The sequence below is a fragment of the Daphnia pulex genome, chromosome 10, assembly GCF_021134715.1.
Source record: "Daphnia pulex isolate KAP4 chromosome 10, ASM2113471v1".
Taxonomy (NCBI): Eukaryota; Metazoa; Arthropoda; class Branchiopoda; order Diplostraca; family Daphniidae; genus Daphnia; species Daphnia pulex.
In genome coordinates, this window is record NC_060026.1 from 8,579,669 (window position 1) to 8,597,624 (window position 17,956).

The following is a 17,956-nucleotide window of genomic DNA, read 5'->3' on the forward strand; positions in this document are numbered from 1 at the left end:
GCAATGGAGGTTCCCGACAGATGCATGCTCTATGGGGTGAATATCCAAGTCTCGATTAAGAACTGGATTTGATTCAACTGGCTGAAGTGGCAGAGTTTTGACGTTAATATTTTTTTTATGTTTAAGGTCATTTTGAGGTTTAGGTGAAAACAGGTGCAGCTGCACAATGTGCGAAGTTTATTTTATCTCTACTAGTTTTTTGTATATTTACCTCCTGAAAGTTTTAACCCAATTGAAACTCCATTCAACTGGCTTAATGATTTTCTTTCTAACCAAACTACCAAAGCAGTTGCACTTGAGGAAATCGAAGTTAAGGAAATACGCCTTCCTAACGCAATATATGATATCATGTGATATAAGAAAGGTAATAAACAGGCAAAAAGGTTTTTAATTTTCATTTTACTGCCATTAATCTATATAAACGAATATTAATTTATTCCCCTTATTTTTATTATTTTCCTCTGTCCAACAAATCGTAACTTATTTCAAAATTGATATTATTTTTTAGACATGTTTGAATTAAAGAATCACTTAAGAATATGCAGTTGTGGGTAATATCATTTTTGTTATTGTTGGAAGCAGCCTTAATTACCTCTCTTACCAAGGTCAAACTAGGAAAAAGAACTTAAAAAAACGTCTACTGAATTTGGGTCGATTAGATTTACATTTCCATGGTTACCACTTTTTTCTCTGCTAAGCCAGAGGCCTGCACCCTCAGATTCTTAAATGAAATCTAACAGACAGCGTTAGTTCTCTGAACGCCCGTAGCCTTCAACTGTCGTCCACTACTTTCACTCATAGCCTACGTAATGGTTAAGGCCTGTAAACTTGAATGTAGTCCTATGACGGCAAGAGGATATTTATCCTTTCCTAGAGCAAGAGCCAATCAGAGAAAAAAGAAGGGTTCAGCTTCGCCATCTGGCGTTCGATATTGCTACCTCGTTAGATTAGGGAGGAGAAATAGATGATTGTGGCTGATCTGAGAAACATTTAAGGTTTCAGCAACGTATTTTTTACTTAAAATTTACGAAATGAACATACTAATGAGTGTTGTCATTTTGAGTTCTGTTTTATATTCTCCATGTTCTGGCTCTTCATTCGTTAATGGGTAGGTTGAAAGTTTTGCTCTTGTTTTTCAAACTTAAAATCAATTTTCTCTTGCTACTGGTTAGACAAAAATGGTATCCGAAATTTTTTTTTAAGAATTTTAATTAAATCTTTGTTTTTTTTCCACTAGGTTCATAAGTGCTGCATGTTTCCAAATGGAACAAAAGAATTCGTAAGGTCCTATGGATCTTTCTATGGCCTGACGGGACAAAGCCCTATAGGGAATCCTGCCTTCATCCTTGTTGACGTGGCGTCTAGAAGTTAAAAACTTTTATTGGCTCACGTCGATAAAGGGTTATACAAATTAGGCCACTTTGGCCTTTTTTTGCAGTTGAACGGCTAGGGCTAGGGAAACGAGACTTTTAAAAAAATAGACCTGCGTTAGCTTTATTTCAGGTCTGATTTTCAATTTTTGTTATTGATATTTTCTTGGTTTCATTTCAAGTTAAAAAACGAAATTTTATAATTCCCCCCTTTTCCACTCCCATCCCTTTGTTTTCTCTTTGGCGCGAGAGAGCTTTATATTAAGAGTAAAAGAAAAATAAATTAGCCAAAGGAATGTACGAAGCTTATTTCGCAGTCAATCAATTGTTTGTGTTTTAAATGTGTTTATAACATTCAAATCAGCAGTTGCTTCTTGCATGCAGAAACGGCAGAAAGCTTTATTAGAAGAAAACATGAGTGTTGTACTTGGTAAAGTTACACCTCTTTGACTTTTACGTTCATAGATACTTCTATACCTTCCATAATGTATTTTACAAATTGTAATTTTACAGCCGTAGTTATCAGGTTAATTATTTAAAATTTCACGTTTACCTAGAACAACGATAAATAAAGATGAGGTTTTTTAAATTTGAGACCATAATGTTATAGCAAATTCTTTCATATTCTACTGTACTGTTTGCAGCTAAGCACTTAGCACAAAAAGAATAAAAGTTAAAGTTTTACTTTTTCAGTCCGATTTACATATCACTGATTTTACATGATGAAAGAATTTTCTTTTATTAATCAGTAAATTTAAAAATCTTTTTTCCTAAATTAAGTTGCATCCTTAAAATTAACCAGCAATTTTTCGAAATTCTTCGATAAAATGTAATTTTCCACTTCCTCCGCAACATTTTTTTACGTACAGACCCTTGAGAAAAATACCGATGCATATCCCTACAACTGAAATGATAACCAAATTACAATTGAGGATTACCTTATGTAAAACATGTTGTGTTGCAAGGATAATTGTTCTTGGAAGTTAAGCATATTGTTCTTAATTACAAAAATTTGCATTTCCAGTATCCACTTCAGCTGCTGCGTCTAGTGGGACTGCAAATCCACAAAAAAAAACGCAGTCCAAAACAGCCGATTTCAAAACGGTCCCTAAAAAATGCAGCAGTGCCAAAACGAGGACAGTATGTAAACCAGCAGCAACTCAATCCAGCTCTCCAGTAGAACCTGTCACTCTGGAGGCAGACTACTAACCAGTTTCCTCTTCTACCTCCCATTTTGGCAACTTTGATCCATCCATGCATCAGCCAATCTACCGCTACACTTTGCACCCCTAAGTTCGGTGGGTCGGTCCAACTGAATCCATTCCGTTTACGATTTATACGTCACGTATCCCCGCCTCCGAGACTTAATGCAGTCTCCATCTCACCCACCCCTTCCGGCAGAGTAGGATCACCTAACCAGCCCTCGCAAGCCACGAGTAATTCCACAGCGACGACCAATCCAGAATGTTGAAAACTGAACGAAAGCGTAAAAATTGAGACATACCAAATTAAACCAATCCACCAGCGGGCCAGCACTGGATCAACAAAATTTTATCATGGTTTCTCCGGCGGAATATGTATAGAACAGGGTAGCCCATTGGATACAGTGGAAGCTGTTATCTCTTTCTGTTTTGGTTCTTTGCATCATTGCATGAGAAAGAATGAAAACCGAATGGCAAACTAATAACTAATCACACATCGTGACGTCCAAACAGATTAGCTAACCACACTTAAATAAAATCCGTATAAACAGTAGCTCCCATTTCACTTATTTTGCTCCCATATAAATGCTATGTCCTTATTATTCACTTTCGTTTCTGCTTGTGATTTGAATTTAGTCGTCGTTGATATTAGTTGGGCAAGACCATCTTGCCTCAAGATGGTGAAGGTGTTCACGGTGCTTAGCATTAACCAGGTAGCACTTTTTTCTCGCTTTTATGTTTCTTTACTACGTATGAATTGTAATATAAATTGTATTAAACAAGATTTAACTTAAGTAATCGTAACTTTTTTTTGTCGAACTCACCTGCTATTTACCCATACAAGGAATCTAACTTTGTTATGACCCTGGAATCGATTATTATTTTCAGTTGAAGTTAACCCATACGACAGTCAACAGAACGATCGCGAATTGATGGACAAGGCGGACAAGGCCACTAGAGCGTTTGTTTTTACATTCACTCTCACGTCAAACACGAATATTCCGTTTAACTTCAGTTCGAGTCAAAGGTAGGCTACTTAACTTACGGTTTAGCCACAATTTTATTAATTTTGAATACAGTTTCTTGATTTAGTTGACTTGTGTCATTCACGGTCGTTTGGCCGTTAGTTCCGGTTTCCTTAATACACTCCCGAAAATGCCCCAACTTAACAATTGAAAAACGGATTTCTTTTATCCGATGACCATTGATCTCAACTTAATCGCCTACAAGTAATTAATTTAGTTATTAGTTTTTCATCACCTATATGTCTAGTTTGTTTCTTGATTGAAATTCACAACCTCTGTAGGGACAACGAGGCTTCTGCACGTGCCGACGAAGCGTGCTAGACAACACATGAAACTGACAAGTTTATTTACATATTTTGTACCGATAATAATTCCCTCCCCCCACCAAATCAAGGCTTCAACAGCAAACAGTTACATTAACACGTTGAAAGTGAAACTTAAAGAAATGAACGACTTTATCCCATAAAACATTGATTACAAAAAAATTATTTGTAGATTGGCTGATGAGAATCAAGGATGTGAGAGGTAGAACAAAACTAGTGATGTAGGGTAAACTGCCAAGGAATGGATGGAGGACAGTGAAAACGGTTGCCACCCAAGGTGTGGCGTGGTACACGTCTTCGGGAGGAAGATTCGTGAGTTTAGCTGCATGGGCAGTAGGTTATTCTGGAATCATGGGCTCCATCAAGTGGCTTCACTGTCCATACTGGGCGTGTCGTAGGAAAATTGTCCCCTGAGCCCTGAGAATAATACCGCATTGAGTCTTGCACATCCCCCCGTTTGGAAGCATCTGACCTCCGTTGCCATTCTGATATAGGGCCACGGATGAATGGAGCGAGTTTGTTGTACCGTTCTTTCCCATTTTGATGCAGATACCTTAGCGATGGCGATGGTGTCAGATGTAGTAGCGTTCCGACGTCAATATGCAAGGAATCTATGTCCAGATATAGCGTCGTCCCAATTGCTGGGTGGAAAACTGCTGCGATGACAGCAATAGAAATTACAGAAAACAACTCGTCATAAAAAAGTAGCTGCTCAGTTGACTGAGCATCTTGGAAAATTACATTTAACAACTGCTGCTACTGTGAGAGCAACACCAATTCAATTCAAAAATAAAAAAAAATTGCTGATAAAGCAATATCACTGACACATAAGAAAAAATTGCCGCTATTAGAGTAATACCACTCGAATTGATCCATTAAAAAATGGCCGCTATGAGAACAATATCATTTGAATTTTAAAAAAGTGTTTGTAGACTTACAGAAAATTTAAGGTAATCAAACAACCTTTGGCTGTTAGGTTAGACGTCTCTGGAGGTCAACAATTGAATTATTAACTTTTTGTTGTATTAGGGATTTGTTGGTGACTGGGATTTATGTAAGTGTTCAACAGAGTCCAGGATGGTGCCCAACGCCTGTGAACGTTGTACTACTTCCGTTCATTTTCTTTCAAATTCCTTCTTCTCCGAATCGGCTTTCGCAGTCTTCACGACTTCATCCAACTCCTTCCATTTGCCACGAACATCTATAGCATTAAATAGTTGTCATTATTGTTCAGGGAAATGAAAAAGCAATAATTTTACCATTAATTCGTTTGATGTGGTCTTCTTTATCTGTGAGCCACTTGAATGAGGTCAGTATGTCGTGATATTCGAGAAGAGATGTCAATGTTCCCAGTTTCATACCCATAGTTAGGGCAATTATCTCAGAAGCTTTTTCCGAGTCGAGGGGAGAGTCGTACAATTCCTTGCTCTTCTAGGAAACCTTCAAACTTATTGCAGATAGCTTCAATTTCTTTCAGAATAGTGCTGGGACCACAGTACTCTTTTTTTATCATCTAACATCGTTACAAAAGTTTGAAACCTAATAAACACAGATTAAAATATAACATTTAAATTTAAGAAAAAAAAAACATTAGTTCATCAGCCTCACCTGACATATAAATGTCTTCCTCATCACAAACAAGACTGGATTTGGCTTCCACATCAACACTTTAGTGTTGGAATTTCAGAAGGACAACATCCAAATCTTTGCTAGCCAAAGGTTGTTTAGGACTCTATGGTGGTAAAGATAAAAAAAACTACAAGGGAAATTGGAAAGATTGAAAATGAACTTACTTCCACTGCGATTTTATTTCACTTAACCAGCAGCTAACGTATGTTGGAAGAATGACCCTGTCAAGTTTCGAAACCAAGTCTTCTTGAAGTTTGAGATACCTTAGCTGAGAAACCCCCGGCCAATTGGGTAGGTCCCGTCATTCGATCGAAAGTGTGGACCACAGGTACCATTTCCTTACCGCTCTATCCATATACATACAGATGTTTGCCCGTATTTCCACTTCGCCTCATTGATTGCACGCTCCAGTGGACTCGTCAAGCAATCTTCGGGCGTTTCTTTTTTGACCTTGGTACTCAAAAACTTTATCTAAGGAGGCATAATACCAGTAACTGAATTACTATCGGTAACTTAAAACAACGGCTCCCCGCCATTTTGGTCTACGTTTTCCTCTTCTTCGCTTTCTTCGCTACTTTCATGTGTGTCGTAAATACTCTCTTCTACGTCAGATTCTTCAGGATCGTTCGTAGTAATCTGCAACTTGTCTTCTTCGCTTTTCCCGCTACTATATTTTGCTGCCTCAAAACTGTTATCTACGTCAGATTCTTCAAAATCTTTCGTAGTACTCTCCCACATTTTTTTCTGCCTTTATTACTTGCTGCCCATTTTCCACCACGTCCTCTGTTCCGTCCGGCTCAACAGTCTTTACTTCCAGCCGCTGTTCCGGAACCGGGTGCGCAGATGGAGGTAATTGGTGTAAACGTCTGTTCAGATCCCTTGGACATCTAGACCAACGTGGATTCGATGACTTTCTCGTTTACCTCCGGCAAAAACAACATTAATTGTTTGCTGCATTAAAATACCTCCAAATCTTCTCACAATAATAAACGAACACCCCGAGAGAAAACTAATGGAACCAAAAAAGACCTACCCACCGTCAGCCGAAAACGATGCTCCCTATCCAACAATTTTAGATTTGACACAACCCTTTGGTTACCCGTATAAAAAAACAGCATATTTGTGCTAAATTCAGTAATGTATTTTGGGGATTCTACTTCAATCTTTACTTGGTGACGTTTGCAACCGAACCAGATAAAACTAAAACCAAGATTTCAGTTAATAATAATGATAGGAAAATTCAATACAAGGGATATTCTTCTCGGCTTAGTTATTTCTAGTTGAGTTGAAAAATAGTTAAAATTACTTTTATTATTCTCTTTTTTCTTCTGTTAAAATTAACCTTGTACACATGAGTTGAAGATCGTTATAATTTTCTTTTTTATAAATAGCGAGCAGACACCAAAATTGATAGCACAACACATTACAAAAGAAATGTGCAACGAGTGAACCATTTTAAATTTTGACAGGAGAATTCAAATTGGTTATAAATATTTCAAAGAGTTTTCAAAGGTGATTTAAAACTTCCAATTTCTGTGTGTGAGGGATTTCTGAGTTAACGTTGTTAAAAAAGAGAGAATATGGCACATTGTATTCTACTTATCTTTTTCTGGGGATGTTAAGGGGACGATTCGTCATCGTAATCCACAGTTTGTTTCTCCTTTTTTAAAGATGTGTGTTAGAAGACAACAATATAGAGCCTACTGAATTCTTGACTTGTTCAGGGGTTAGCAGTATTTGATGTCGATCTGCTCACGTTTGAAACAGGAAATCTACGACAAAAGGTTGAATAAAGTATGGGCAAAATTCAAACTTATGGTTACAGGCTTACTGTATATGGCGTCGAGAATATCGATTTGAAATTTTTGTTTAGCCATGCTCCCCTTCATGCTTGGACAGGTTTGGCCTGAAAGGTTCATTTGTGCAAGTTTATGTTCGGAATACCAAGACGAAAGAAAAAATTAAATCGTACTAGTCAGTCTTCGACTAGTCAGTACCCGTCTCACTCCTCCCATACATAATTGCTTACTTCAGTATATCACATCGTATCTTATTGATTTCCCCGTTTAGTTTGACGTATGATGGAAAATAATATTATCACAACAATACAGATTATACAAGTCTAAGTCAATTATACAATTTTTTCAATTATATAGTTATGTATTGGTTACATCACCAGCAATTGGGTTGCATTTATTTGACACTGAAGCTATTTTCAACAATCCATTTTCATTGGGTTGTTTTAACGATTAAGTTTGTTGGCGTATTTCTGTATACATTCAACGCAAAATTTAAAAAGAACCATCACCAATTAAAAACATCGAGACGATCTATTATTGGCATACAGAATTCAATATGAAATTTATAGACTTACGTTTAGCTAGCATGGTAGATGGGTTGCTTTTTTCAAGCTCATTGATTTTTGCTTTCAAAGATTTCAGTTCAAGTTGAGACGCTTCAGAATCTTATTACAAAATTTTGATTTTGGAGTAAAATTCCTAATTTTCCTTTTGTTAAAAATATGTGTAATCAGCAATTGTAGATTTGACACTAATAAAATTTGTCACCCACTCAAGATGTTCATGCAACCTATTTTCTTCCATTTGATCCATTGTTCCTTCCTCTGGGATTTCAAGTAGTCGTTGTCATCGAAAAGAAAAACACGAGATACTAAAAACACTATTTTAAACTAAAATTTTGTTGAACTCATCCGAAATCTCAACAGCTTTGCAAGCTACAACTACTGTGTCATTCATTGACTTTGGGAGAATCTGAGTACAAAGGCTTTTCGGCAAACGGCAGAAAATTGAATTGTTGTCTTTGAATTAGTTTTTCATTAAGTTTTCCAAATAACTGTGTAAATTATGTCAAAAAGTTCACAAAATAATTGTTTTCCAAATTACTGTGTTAATTATGTCAAAAATTTCACCAAGAATAAATGCCTAGTCTCCAAACAAAAAAATCATCTTACTTTATTGAATGAATAAATTTATTGAGAATATATTACACTATAGTCAAGCATGGTATTTTATGAAAATATGACGTACTTGTTACTTGCAGTTCATCTTAAAGAAATGACCATAGTTAAGCATAGTTCCACTGTAAGGAACTATACTCACAACTAAAGTTAACTGTCTGAATTCACTGTAGTTTACTGTAGTATCACTATGATTAACTATATTCATTTTAGCATTGTAAAGTCTGTGCTTAACTCATTTTTTTTGGTTTCTAAATCCTCTCACTGTTACAAGTAAGTATTCTTAATAAAAATAATTAAATTCAAATTATGTTAAAAGGGAATTATCTCATTTCGTCATTTTTATAACACTACGCTATGATCGAAATTTAGAAGAGGCGTTTACACTGACGAAGCATGCGATAATTTGGGTGTGAATAACGTATGTTTGCTGTGGGATAGACTCTCCTTGGAGCAGATTACTGGATCGTTCGTAATTCATGGGGAACCTCATGGGAAATCTTAGGTTACTTTTTGATCCAGAGTAACGTCTATCAGTGTTAGATAACGAAAGTTACTCTGTCGTTGTTACAATACATCTGTTGTCTGAACAAGTGTTTTGATCCAACGTAAAAAAAAAATTATTTTGGCATTCACTTCTGACTATAATTTTCGTAATACAATATCAGAAAAGTTTTATTATGTTTTATTATGTATTTTTTACAGTGAACTGATACTTTTATCTGATATATTGTAATGGTGTCTCCCCAAAATCGAAAATTGTTATCGAGTAAAAACATCAGATTCAGAGAAGATGAGAGACCACCAAATTCACCCAAAATAGATTTTGAGCTAGTAAAAAAAGTCAGCCCTAAAGGAGTTCCAGGTGCACGACATTAATAATAAGAAACCAGGTCGCGCTTTATTACTTTTCACTGAGCAGCAAATGGAGTTTTTTAAAAAGAGCTAAACGGTGGTTTCTTGGCGGCACTTTTCAAACCGTTAAAGCCCCCTTTATGCAGCCATGGTCCATACACGCCATGATTCGTGTATCGAATGAAATGGAGCAAGTCCCTTTAGTATTTGTTTTATGTCCCGAAGAACAATGTGGGATTATGAGAAAATTTTAAAATTATTCTACGAGGTTATTAAAAAAAACAAGACAGAATCGTTGAAGTAGTGTGTGATTTTCAAAAGCTGTGTGGCAAGCAGTGCGCCTTGTTCTTCCTTTTGTCCAAGTAAAAGGTTGTGGACTCCACTGGACTCGTGTCTTTGTCTTTTCAGACAGTTAAAAAAGATTGTTCTCGTTTTAGCATACCGCAGTCATACAAATGTGAAGGTTCTTTGTAAACAAGTCTTGTGCCTCCATCTACTCCCAGTTACTAAGATTGAAAATGCCTTTTACCACCTTCTGAACTCAGTGCCTTCAGTAACCAACGATCTTGATACCCCAAATCTAAAGAAAATGGTTTGGGTATGTGCAACAAACATGGATAACTAATACAAATTGGCCCATTTACTTCTTGGTGTCAACACTATAGAAAGATGCGAACAAACAATGACGTAGAAGGTTGGCATACGCGACTTAACGTGCACTGTGGTCGCTGACAACATGGTAAAGGGTTGCCTTTGTATATGCTCATTGATGTATTAGCTAAGGAAGCTCAACTTGTGGAGCTATATAAAGAAATGTTACTCCAACATCACAGGTTAAGAGTAAAAATAATACTTACGCGCCCTTAAATTCTAAGTTGTTTTTGTTGTGGGATGACCAAGAAAATAATAGCTTGAACACCAAAACCCTTTTTTCAACTACGCAAAATTGTATTCTAATTTAAATTCTTTCAAATTTACTAAAAATGCTGATGATCACCGTGAAGTTGAATTGGAAGAGTAAATGTTAAGTATTTGTAATTGCTTTTTTTGAAAATAAAATGCATTTTTCATATCATACTGACTAATTCCGAATTTGTAATAATTCAGTGTCGAAACGGCAGTAGGCAGTGCCGAATGTGACTAACCTATTAGTTGGTGCCGAAACGTCTGGTAATCATTGTAATTAGTAACGATAATCATAGTCTGCCTTCCTTTATAAAGACAGTGGCAGTCACATTTTAGCTGAACATTTTCTTTGCTACGGAAAAGAAAATAGACCAAATAAATCTGGATCCGTATTTGGTTCTCGCACTGAATTTTTTTTAGTGAACAGAATGCAAATGATTGTGGTGAAGGTTGACGCACGTTTCCTATCTTTTTAAAAAGATAGTATCTTTCTTAAAAAAAACGCCTATTTTAATGAAATTTTGCGGAAAGTCTACTGGCTTGGCGCTAATTTTTCATTGTTTACGCCGATAGATTTTCCGCCAAATTTCTTTAAAAGAGACGTTTTTTAAGAAAGATACTATCTTTTAAAAAATAAAGGAAACACTTCACGTTCTGAAGACCTTTAGTCTTCAGAACTGAATAACGCTCATGACCTGTGTTGCCAAATTTTTACCTATCTGCGAACTTTTTCACCTTTGCCCAAACATCCCTAGTTTAATTTCAAACAAAGAATTAAATTGGGAACTTGAAAAATGGCCTAAATTTCAGATGCAGTAGTGAATGATAACTCTCGGGTGCACTAAAAGATTCTCTTTCAAACGAAACTGGAAAAAACTCAGAGGATTACAGCATATTATTACAAGAGATCAAAACAGAATTTCTTTCAACGACGAGCTTCACCGAAAGAATCTGATTACTTAGCCTCCGCTTCCTGGTCTAGATCAAGAGTAGCCGAAAAATTTCAATGTTCCAAGTTATCTTGCTGCACCAGTTCTTTTTCTGTAGTAGTAGTTGGTGAAGCTTATTGACTAGACGATATGCATTTCTATGCTTAAGTTTCTATTATTTGTTGCATTGAAGAAGAAACTGATCTTTTGAATTTTCGTGTCTATACCCCAACTGGAAGTGACCTAGTTAAGTTACCTCGTCGTAGAAGAGGAGCCGATGAGATGGCTTTGAGCATTTCTGAAGTTATTTGTACGATTCCTCCACCTTCTCGACGTGTGAGAGGAAGAAAGTTTTATAAAAATCCGATCGAATGGAATGGAAATACTAGAAACCATCGAGGAATTAAATGAATTTTTAAATAATTCAATTTGAGACCATCTTAAAATTCTTCTCGCAATATCTCACTAACCGATGTGAGTAATTCCACGAAAACTCATTCCCAAAGGCGTCTGTATCATTTAGACAACCTGAGTGAATTTCATAATTTTACGGTAATTTATGTAAGCAAAAAGTTTCTTGTCCCGAGTAACCCGTGTCCCAGGTAGCCTTGTTTTCCCCATGCGACTCAATTGCTTGGCACTTTCGAATGCTTTGAAAGTTATCTCCCTGTTTCCAACAGGAGATTTACGAAGTATTCCGTAAAGCTCCATCCACACAATTATTCAGTGTCAAGAATATATGTGTCTTTTAGGTATGAAGTGCATGAATGTATGAAGTGATATAGGTCGGGGAAACGGGAGAGCAATTAAATCTGTGCATTCGCTCGACCACGAGTTAAGCTGAAGTGACGTCTCTCACATAACGGAAAGGAGGGTGCGATGTTGCCAAGTATAAACAGGTGTAGAGTGACGTTGAAAAGTCACATCACATCATTTTCTCCCCGGGAAGCACCGCCACCATGTGAAGGGAGAAACCCATAGGAACGGGGAATCGACGAAAGTGGACTGAGTTGGAAAAAACAAAGTGGAAAACATACATAGACACACAAACAAACAAAAACAAAATAATTTTTCGTTGGCAGGCGTTAAGAGCGACGGAGAGGCGCCGAGGCCACATCCAGTGGAGAGGCAGCCGTTAGAACCGGCAAGCCGATGGGGTCAGAGGGGGTTCTCGACAGACGGCAGAGCCAAATTCTAAGTCACAACATCAGGAGAGCGGAGGCGTAGAAAACGGCAATTATTGCGGAATAGACGACCGGTCAGATTCACCAGATAATCTCGGAACGCCCCAATTTCCACGAACTTACGGCCGACAACTCGACACAATTTTCGTTTTGCAGTGCAGACGAACTTCCTTGAAACAGCGAAGCCAATTCCTGATGTTAACAGTAACCTGGTGGTGATAAAATAGCCCCTAAAAAGTAAAATTGTGCTTTAACATTTCTAATTTTGATTTTTAAATTTACTGGCAAGTGGGAACTGTAAAAAAATGTATTAATTAAAAAATTGTGTCATTCCCTCCGTGCTTCTGTCGTAAGTCATTTTTTTCCAACTTCAACTCCGTTCGAAATGTTGACGAACGTTCTCTATTACCACCATGATCATCGTCGCCAGCATGATCGCCTTCGTCACCGCCAGCTTCAGTGTTTCCTAGCTCACTCTGGTTTCTGCTTTAACACCTTTGTAGTCTAATGCTCTAGTTTTGCATCAGTGCTGTTTTTAAATATTCTTATAATTCTTATTCCACCTAATTATGAAGATAATTATGAATTAAGATTCGACTAAATATGGTTATTAATAGAGAGAAAGTAGACATACATAACACAAGAAGTAAGCACGGATAATGTGTTTGCAATTTCACATGGGGGAAGATAGGTACGAGAGCCAGAATCAGTAGACGAAATAACAGAAGAAGTAAGGTGTAAAACTAACATTTCCAAAACCAGATTCAACGGCAACAGCCGGCTAAGATGATGAATTAACCATAGGTAATGAAGAATCAATTTCCTAACATCAGAATCAACATACAGGAAAGCGTTGGATTGTGGCAGAGATATAATGGCCTATTCAAAACCAAAATGCTTTGTGTTATTTGCTCTGTAAAAAAATATTTCAACATAAAAAAAATATGAGTCTCTATAAGCCTAATCTTTTACTTTTGGAAGAAGCTGTCTACTAAGGTTGAAAAAACAACAGGAGTTTGTATTTTATTACTTGAACCTTGTTGACAGAAGTCTCCCTCTTCACTGCTTCCAATGATGTCAGGGCTGGGTGAATAAGTTGTTCTTTGACGTTTGTGCCTTCTACCTTTTTCTAATTGTTCTTGCTCTGATTCACTGTTAAAATCGCCGTGTTTCTGAGCATGAATGATCCTTGTCTTATTATCCTTGTATGTTTCTAACACAACATTTTTCAAATTAGATTTTACCCATTACAATGCGAATTTTAATAAGGACCAACGAAATTCAGCTCGTTTGATGCAAGAGTAATGAAACCATTTCTCTTCACCCCGGGGCTTCCTTCCCTGTACGCTGTATCCCCCCTGGACTTTGGGTAGACACACAATGTACCAGTGCTAGTGTTAAGATTCACGATACAATTATTTCGTCCCTCATGTAAAAAAAATTGTTCCAAACACGTTGTTAAAAATATAGTTATGGTTATAAATAATTTAATAGTTGAACCACTTACAGGTGAAAAAAGCATTTTCTGGTGCAATTTTGAAAGAGTAATGAAGGGAAATTGTCTGAATTACAAAATACGCAAAGAAATACGTAAGATTGAAGAAAATAAGTAATAAAATTGCTTGAGTAAAATTATAAATGACGCCGGACATACCAAACATTCTCCTATCCTAATCTGAAATCTTAGAATATCAACGGGGCATACCGACACCATCAAGCTAGTATTACAGTTCTTTCTGCAATGAAGACTTTGATGGAAAACATTATGGATGTCAAAACTAAAAACGCTGTTCCACATTATTCTTCATTTTTTTCTCACTCATTTTCAAGCTAAAGTTTACATTTAACATGTCTGAGGTGACTGGTGGAACCAGTGATGTTTTGAACGACGCCTCCACAGTATTTGAAATTGAAACATATATCCCAACCGTTGAAAACAAGAATTATTTTTTTTATACGGAACGGTAAGAAAGAAATATTTTAGCTTGAAATGGACCAAAAAGCCAATCTAATTTTTCTAGGTAATGTATATTGTCGGCCAAATTATAGTTCTTTTGTATAATCCTATTATTCTTCATAAAGATCTAATGAAAAAGAACTATTCCAAACTATGTGATAAATCACAAAGATCGTTTGATGTCTTCTCAAACATTAATTAAGACATGTGATATTTGGGTTACCAGTTTAGTACGCCAAGTAAGTCAGGAAGCAAGTTAATTGTTAAATGGAGAAATATGGTCACCAAGCGTAAACAGTAAACTGTTAAGATACCAGCAACTGGTTTTGATGTAGAAGTTTCAAACAAGAAACCGTTTATTATAAGGATTTGGAACTTATTATTTCTGTGAGTGTGTGTGATTTAATGTACATAATTTATTGTAACGTACAATTGTTATTAAATTATAGGTAAGTCACGTACTATTCACCCAGCATATATTGTAGGTGATAGTATTTACAAGATTCTCAAAAACTGTACAAAGAGGCAGCTAAAAAAGTTGAGGAAAATGAAGACATGAATAAGAATTATGATAACGAGGATAGCTCAAGCCATTCAGACTCTGGCTAGGTTATACTTTGCTTCTCCAAAAACGAAAAAGAACGAGAAATAGATTCTCGAAAGCAGAAATTTTGTTTGATGTGACGAAAGTGAAAGCTGAAAGGAGAAAGAAGGAAAAGTCAGAAAAAGAGATTCTGCAACAAAAACGGCATGAAGATCAAATGGCTCTTAAAAATCACCAAAATTGATGAAACACTCTAGGCTGGAAACGAATTCGGAGTGGTTCTCTTTTAGCATTACCAGCTCTATTATTATCAGCGTTGTAACGCAAAGAGGGGTTTACATTACGGTTGATTGGGGCATTTGCATGTAACTTGTGGTTCAGATCACCATTGTGAATACATAAATTGTGTATGGCGGCTCCAGTATAACTACAATATCATCTGCATTTCCTATAGTAGCGTCCACATCCAGGCAACTTCTAGTTCTGTTTTTGACATACCAAAAACATTTCTAGTAATTCAAACCGAATGATTTTCACTATGATTTTGATGTAGCGCTATTCGCTTCTTCCGGCGATGATGGTTCCACGGCTGTCACGATCCATGGCGTAATTCCTGTAATCCAAACATGGTGGGTCCATTAAAAAGATTTTGAAATCCAATCAAGATCCGACGAAAAAAAACTTTTGTGGTAAATATTGTGTTACTGTGCCCTTCCTTCCGTGACCACCAGATGGCACGCGACTCACAAGGCCATTGGAAGCAGCGCACCGAAATAAGGGCAGTCTCGTTTCGGCTTAGCTGGCAGTTTGGCGAGCGGCAGGTTTTCTTACATTAACAAATTGTAAACATTTGCTTGTAGAGACATGAAATATGTACACATACACATATACTGAAAATTGAACATACATTTTTAGAAATATACAAACTCACATACACTCAAATTGAATGTACAATAGGGCATATGATTGTTATATTTTCGAAATACGTAATCCAGTCCAATTACTTCATTTCCTGACATTGTGTTACACAGATTCTTTTGGGTCCGTTTTTAATTTTTCGCAATTCCAGTGCATCTATTGTTGGCATGAATTACAATGGACTGATGGTTCACTGTAAGAAGCGTAGTCGATTATCTTGTCACATTTTTGGCATTTATAATCCAGCTGGTTCTGGGTCTATAAAAAATATAGCATTAATAAGGAAGTTATAGTGAATTTAACTTAGCATTTTATACTGAACACTTACAATTTCTTAATCTTTTTCATCACCTTCTGAATGATTATCAACTTCAGCAGTAGGGCAAGTTTCCAATTTTTCACAAAGACTGCAATTCTCTTGGGAAGAGCTGGCGGCATCTCGCACTTCGTCTTCCAATACTTTTTTTTCTCAAGAGACCTGAAAAATCAATTTTCACACTTGACTGGATTTTTTTTTCATTTTGTTCTTACCGAGCCACCACAGCCTTCAGATTTTATACTCCTCGTTTAAGTTTCTCTTTTATTTCTTGATGGTTTTTAAGAGATAGAACAAGAATTTATAGTATAAGTCACCTACGACATGTTTATTTTTAAAAAAATGTTTCCGTTGCAACACTTTTCTTCTTATTTCTTCTTATTAGTCGTCGTCTGCTGGATAGCGCCCTGAGTGGCAGCACCGTAATAGAGCTCCCGACTCTTAACTCATTTTCTGTGTGTTCCGTTTGTGCCGTTTTTGTTTACTTTGGTTAGTTTAATAGCCATTGTTCTACTGTGTCTCGTGTTACTTCATTCCGCGTTCTCAGTTATTCCTGCTTCTTTCTGTGCCCATTTGTTTATCGTCCTGCCGGCATGTCGCCCCAGGGCTTCTCGAATCAGCTGTCTGCCGAGCAGTTTTTCTCTGCTCGCAATTCTCCACTAGTGCCACCACTACTACCATTCAGCTTATTGTTTACTGTAAGAGCCTTGGGCATTGCCTCGCGCAGCCCGACCAAGCGTTGCAGAAGGAGCGGAAAATCGGTGAGAAGAGGCTTGACGGTCAAAAAGTTTTTACAATGCGCCCTTGTTAATGCTCGATCCATTCAGTGCAACATGTATATTATTCAACATCATATCGTGTGTCACAACCTTGATGTAGTCGCCATTACTGAATCCTGGCTTCGTGAAGATAGTGGAGACGATATTTTACGCGAACTATGCCCGGCTGGTTATTCGTCACTTCATAAGCCGAGAATAGGCAAGCGCGGAGGGGGAGTTGCAAATATATTTCGCGATACTGTGCGCGTTCGTCCACTTAACTTAGACTTCGTTGCTATTTCGTTCGAGTTTCTTGCTGCATCCCTTACCACCAACTCTACGTGCTTCACGCTTCTCGTTATCTATCGCCCACCCTCCCACAAACCCAATCAGTTTATTGATGAGTTTGCAAGTCTGCTTGAATTCCTGGTTCATTCTCCCGGTCTCCTGCTCATAGTTGGCGACTTTAACATTCATGTAGACGACAAATCGTGTCAACTGGGCCAGTCATTTCTCTCTTTAATCGACTCATTCGATCTTCAGCAGCATGTGTCTGACTCTAGCCACGTCGGTGGCCACACTCTCGATCTTGTGTTATCAAGATCGTCGGACAACTTTCTAGTTGCTTGTTCCACATCCGACTTCGTCAGTGACCATCGTGCGATCCATTGGTGCGCCAAGGCACACCGCCCGTTGCGTCCAGTCAAGAAGGTAGAGTTCAGGAAGCTGAAGTCAATCGACTTTTCTTCCTTCTGCTCTGACCTGCTAAAGCTGCCACTTCTTACGTCCCCAGCTGGGGACTGTGAAAGTGCTCTGTCGCAGTACAACAACGGCCTTGCATGTGTTCTCGACTCACACGCTCCAATGGTCAAAAGATGCTTCACTGTTCGCCCAGATAATCCGTGGGACAATGAGGAGATCCATGCGGCTAGAAGAAAAGTGAGGAGGCTGGAGAGGCGCTGGAAGCTGACAAACCTGACAATTGACAAGCAAATCATGCATGGCGAGCTGCGGAATCTCCACGAGATGATCAACCTGGCTAAGAGATCCTTCCTTGAATCTC